The following is a 6,333-nucleotide window of genomic DNA, read 5'->3' on the forward strand; positions in this document are numbered from 1 at the left end:
CGTGGCAAGTGGAAGGCGTTTCCTGAAAGAAAATGCTGCTCCTTCTGAATTCCCATTTTCCAGGGCAGTGACAAAACGGCGGCCAACAAAGCAGCGCGTTCTGCTGCGCGTCAATAGTGACCAGTCGCCTAGCACAAACAGTGCACATTCAGAAGAAACCTGTGCTCATGGGAGTACTCAAGATGACGAGGATCTGACAAGCCATGACGACACTGCGTACTGTGACTCTGTACCCATGGAATTGGGAGAGAAACCACTGGATTGTTCTGCATGCCCCAACATAAGAGCAGAGCTTCAGGCCAAGTGTGAGGAGCTGAAGGGCCTCTATGCTTACGTAACACATCTCAAGAAGTGTCTAGAAGAGGTGAAATGTGAACTTCAGGAAGAAAAAAAGAAGAGTTCTGAGCTATCAAAAGCGAATGAAAATCTCCAGCAGCAGTGCGAAATGGCCGTGCAGCAAGTGGAAGAACTTCGAGCACTGAACGAAAAACATCGGCCAAGAATATTCACTCTCGACAGGTTTAAGAATGACGACACCATTATGCAGTTCTATACGGGACTGCTCAGCTACCAGCTTTTCCAGAAGTTGCTGATACTGCTAAAACCGGGGGAAAATGCATGCAATGTGTATGACAAGAAGCAATGCCTGTCCAATGATGTCAGAGGTCGTCCTCGCAAGCTTTCTCCAGAGGAAGAGCTATTCCTCACACTGGTGAAACTCAGGACAGGATTTTTCCACCCACACCTTGGGCACATTTTTGGCATCTCTGTTAGTACGGTGTCAAGAGAGTTTTCTAGCTGGGTGAGCCTCATGTATGTGCAGCTTGGAAAAATTCCTTTGTGGGTGCCTCGAAGTGCGATCGACAACCACATGCCTGCTGTTTTCCGTGACCGCTACCCCTCTACAAGAGTGATTATTGACGCCACCGAGATTAGGTGCGAGGTATCAAGTTCTCTCGTAACACAGTCAGGAACATATTCAAACCATAAATCCGCCAACACTTTCAAGGCGCTTGTTGGTGTAGCACCGGATGGTCTGTTGACTTTTGCATCAGAACTTTTCATGTGATCTCTGTCCGATAGACAAGTAGTGATAAGAAGTGGATTTCTGGACCAAACATTTTCTCCTGGGGACTCTGTTATGGCCGACAAAGGCTTCAAAATCAACGACCTGCTTGAAGAAAAAGGCGTTAGCCTGAACATTCCCCCATTCCTGAGAAAAGGCCAGTTTGAAAAAAAAATGTTAAAGAAATACAGGATATTGAATCCTGTCGCATCCACGTCGAGCGAAGAATACAGCGCATTAAGTGTTACCACATCTTTGACCGCCCCATTCCGCTATCCCTTGGTCCACTGGTAAATCAGATATGGGGAGTCTGTGCATTACTAAGCAACATGCAAAGTCCTTTGATTATTGAATGTGAATGATTTTTTCAAGTGTTTACTTCAAGGATGCCTTAAGTAGATGCATTTATTCAGTCCTTCAGCTTCTTTATGTAGAAAGGCAGCAGAGTGCCGAAATAGAAACTGTCCATAACACTTGCCATACTCGTCCACTTGTGCTCACAGAAACGTAACCGTTGCACAGTGAGGAAGTGTGGGCCAAACACTACAAAGTCTGCCCATTGTGTATGGGTTACACCCATCTGACCGTGAACCTGCATGAAGTAGTCGTGGTCCTCCTTGAGCGCAGGTGTGCCGTTTTCATCTAACGTCATGAAAAAATCTTCACGCAGAAGGTCCTCCTCCTTGGCATCTCGCAACGAATAAGGGCATTTGACTTCAACAGTGCCCCACGGGAAGGGCTCATGGGGGTCGAAGGCAATGTCATCAGGTGATGCACCAAGCCACGGTTTGTCTGGGTCAACAAAAATGCTGCAGTTCATCAGTTCCACTGGATGGCCTGCTGAAGCCATTGTTTCCTTGTATCGAAGCAGTGCGTCGCTTTCGTTTGCGATTCCATACCTGAAATAAAGCAGACAGGTGACATTATGAATGCAAACATCTTTCTCAGGCTACTTATGTAAACAGTTGCATAGGGCGCATGCTCTGACAAGGTTATTTCAACATATACACATACCTGACAGCCCTAACACGAGACAAGTCCTTTACAGCAGTCAGATTGGCCAGCCCCTTCTCGGTCCACTGTTTTCGGTTCATCACCACGCTGTCAAACGGAAGGAGCGTGCATGCATCCATGTTTGGCTTAGCCGTTGCTTTCTTGACGCCTTCTCCAGTTGCTGGGCCTCTGCTGGCGTTACAACTATTCTCTAAAAAATAAAAGAAAACTCTTAGCATGCTGTGTAAATACTACAGAGAAACCGCATGCCACAAATACTCTATCATGTGCCACATGTTTCAAAAATAGTGTCCAGTTTTTGAGAGACGGGACATTTTTATGCCAAGAAACGAAACAGATGTCATAAGAAAAGATTCCTCGAGTACTGTCGCAGTAGGCCCATCCACTTCGCCAGGAACCACCCAAGGTATGACGTCTCGGAAACACTCAAAAGGTTGCGGCGTCTCCCCCAGTTGTTCTCGTTTCTTCAGGTCTCCCGACATGAGAAACGAAAAGCCATGTGGTACCAACGACTGCTGGTAGCTCAGCAGTGAGCCTTTTACTCGTTTGCCATATTTCTTATTCACTGTATTCGGCAGCCTGCAGAACAGCTGCAAAGTGTTCCATCCCATCCAATGTGCTAAGGGCGTCGGCAAATTCTTTGATGTCTCTCTGCTGCTGGTCGATAGGTTCACTGGCAGCATGACCCTCGTAAATCTTCGAGCTGCGGGGAACAGTTTGCCCACCTTCTGTAACTTTCCTCCAGTCTATCCTCTGTATACTGGTTCCCCGCAGAGGATTTCGCCTCGGCACTCGCCATTGCTGAGGCAAATTGGTCGGGGACAGATGCTGTGGTGCTTCCAAGAACCCATTTTCTTGCAGCAGCGCCAAAACCCTCAACACAGCTTGCAAGTGGTTGCAGGCATATTTTCCAGCAGCACACTCGCACTGCCCACCAAGCACGTCACCTTGCCGTGACAAGGCTGCAGAAACAGTATAGGGTGGCTCTGTTTTTCTCTGGCTCCTGTGGCAGCTGGCCCTCACGAATACCATGTTATTTCTGAAACAAAGAGAATAGTACCTGCATCAACATTTGTTGTGTGACTAAAACAGCTTCATCTGAGAAGAGTCTCAAAAAATAAAAACTGAGCAACAGAACGGTGAGAACTAAGGGACAACTGCGCAGCTCGCAGTACTAGCTGCTTCGCGTTCTCGTCATGTTGCCTCTTACACTCGTTTTAATGCACTACCTGCTGCACGTAGCTTACGCTCGTCATACGCTATATAGAACGATCATCAGGACGTCGTAGAGTGCCTGATTTAGCAAGCATAGTGAGCCGATAGCGCTGCGGCGGAGTGTCGGAAAACAAATCAAGTGACATCGCAGCTGTTTCACGAGGTGCCACGCGTGCGCCCGGTTCTCGTGCCCATTCGGCCACCTTTGAACGGATGTATCGGCAAAAGTCAGTTGTACCTGTTTCAGAACGTCGTTATATTTTCTACCCCCACGACACTCGATCGCTCTATGGGCAAGCATTACCGGGTCAGTGCTCTATGGGGGCATGCTCTCGATAACTGCCCTTCACGGCGGGGCTACACAACGTTAGTACACGGCTCATTCCTCGTTGGCGTAACTTAACCACGCCCCCAGCGACTCCGCGGTTCGTCGAGCTTTTCGCAGAAAAGAACTCGAAGCTTTCCAGAGCCGCGGTTGGCTTTCGAGAGTCGCAGCGTTTCGCTGGTCGACTTAAGTAGGCGCAACTCCTTGGTGGCCTCCAAATCATGCCGAACATCACACACTACGAGCTTTACGCGCAGCTTGAAAGCCCAGAGAATTGGAAAGAATTGCATACGACGCAGGTAAAACAAGTCAGCAACACCGCCAGCTTAATCGTATTCAATCATGCATGTACTTTTTTTTCTGCCATTCAAACAAACATGTAGGGAAAAAAAGGCAAACAAAACAGTCATACATTGTAACTGGTACAGAAACACGGCACGTGTTTCAGGGCCCCTCATCTGTTTGGTTTTAACAGGCGTTAACGCGCCAAAATAAAAGACAGGTTACTTACGTTGTGCTCGAATAGTTTGCCAACACAGAAGACGCGACGACGTAGGTCTCGGTGAGAAGCTTGTAGGCCCTTCGTTGACATTACGTCGTCGCCGTCAGCCGAGACACATACGCATCAATATGCGCACGGCGAAGCGGCGGCAAGTCCGCGAGGTTTTTTCCCACGCACACACTGTATAAGCGATGTCGCTCATGGTGATGGACACATTCACAAAGTATCTTCTTCGCAGCAGCAGCGGCTTAGCGCTAACAGCGGGCGGTGTATTCGACTCGGCAATCAGCAACCGGCGCGCGCAGGGCTAACAAGAGAAATGAGAGGCTGCCCCTAACATGGCGGAAGTCTTCCCACAGTGCTTTTCGAATCGAAACCGAAACCGAAAATCACGGGTAGGTGACGTATTTTTGCAAGGGGTCTATTGCTATACCCTATTCAGTACGCACCTTGACCCTGTCAAGATAACATCTAAACTTTCTAGAGTGCTCATGGTTTTTTCACCGAGTCATTGGTTGTGGATAAGCTGCCGTAGGAACGAAATAATATAGTAATCCAGGTGTTCACGACAGCTGGTGGTAGGTAGTTTGGCATTCTTGTCATCGATCTTGAATAGTGAAAGATACTGCGGCAACGCTACCAAGCACATGTACATACAGAACATACATTATACATCTAATCTTTGCGTAATGCACTTCACCAGCATATCAAGCGTTAAGTAAAGTGATATGGCATCGCTGTTGCTTGAATCAGAGAGCAACCTTTCCGCTCAAGTATATCTGCGCAGACTAACAACACACTACTTGCACAAGAAAGGTAGAGACTATTTGCCGTATGCGACCAGCACTCTGCAATAGTGAAGGCAGAGATCCGACTAAAATGGTGATGCATTGTCACGTGACCAATTGGGCCGACAAAGCATCCTGCGTGACAAGTATTCTAAGTAATCAAAGATACACGGCGGAAGGAAACGTTGGACAAGTGCTTTTTTCTATGCTGAGCGCTTGTTGCTAAAACAAGCTAAAACTCATAGCGTAAGAATAATATGCTTCTGATTGTATGTCTAAATTATACAGCATGAGCCCGTCAATTTCGGCCTCCTCGGCAATCTCTGGACGAAGCCAAAAACAAGTTCGAGGATCACTAAGGTCGCATAATATAGTGAAGGCTTCTCAAAAAAGAGAATATGTGAATAAAATATTTTTGCTGAAAATAAATATGTGACCATCATCCAAGGCGTGCACGCAAAAGTGCAGCCTACATAGCCTACACCGCGAATAGCAGACAATATAGGAATAATATCTCGTGACGTAAGCGGCTAATTGTTGCCAGACGAAAAACCGATTCCGATATTAATTATAAAAATTAATTTTAAAACTATCTGCCGCACCGAGTGAGCTCAAATCTCGGGGATTTATAATTTAACGCGTGAGGATGAAAATGCAATAACCAGTTTATGATCAGTTTATGCTCAGTTGTCAGCTGTCGTGACTTTTATTGAATCAAGTTAAGCGTGATAGTGCATGCGTGCGTTACACCTCAAATATTTCTAAACAATTACCAAAGAATGTCCTTTCCACTACACTGCAAATCAAATACTCGGACCGTGTGTCACATGCTGACGATATGCTTGCCGTGAATGCGCATGCCCGAGTGCACAAGGAGTTGAGGTCTGCTCTCACGCTCGAGAAGGTTCTCGAACAATCCCATAAAATAAGTCGATGCAAGAACTTGATAGTTGAAATATAATTTGCAAATCCGAACTCAAGTTTTATATGAAACGAGCATCTGAGCTTGTAAATAAAGTGATGGGAGACAGTATGCAGCGACAGGTAAAGATGCAATAGATGTGCACTGCGGATCAGCTGATATGAGCACCTGCCAGCACATTATTAAATATACTCTAGAAACAACAAGAAAATTTCACCTGAAGATCTGCGGTCCTAGTCTATAAAAACAGCCGCAGACATTCCTCACCTCCCCATCCTGTATCCACTCGAGCAGCCAACATAAAATTATCCTGGCAAGTCTGGAAGCCAGCAGGCAGCTCGAAACTGCCCACCCAGAGAAAGCATAACGACAGAGCAACCCGAGTAAACAAATGGCTGGGCTGTACTCAGGCAACCCGCGGGCAGTGGATAATCTAAGAGACCCACTGATATACACAATGACAGTAAAGAAAACATAACACCATCAAATATAGCAGTAAAT

At 46.6% G+C, this 6,333-nt stretch overlaps 1 pseudogene; it reads right to left on the reverse strand.

The window, feature by feature from the left end:
* Positions 1-1,475: 1,475 nt before the first annotated feature.
* On the reverse strand, positions 1,476-4,212 carry LOC146188407 (uncharacterized; annotated as a pseudogene).
* Positions 4,213-6,333: the final 2,121 nt, after the last annotated feature.

Source organism: Amblyomma maculatum, chromosome 5 (genome assembly GCF_055883805.1).
Source record: "Amblyomma maculatum isolate TAMU_Amacu chromosome 5, ASM5588380v1, whole genome shotgun sequence".
NCBI classification, from domain to species: domain Eukaryota; kingdom Metazoa; phylum Arthropoda; class Arachnida; order Ixodida; family Ixodidae; genus Amblyomma; species Amblyomma maculatum.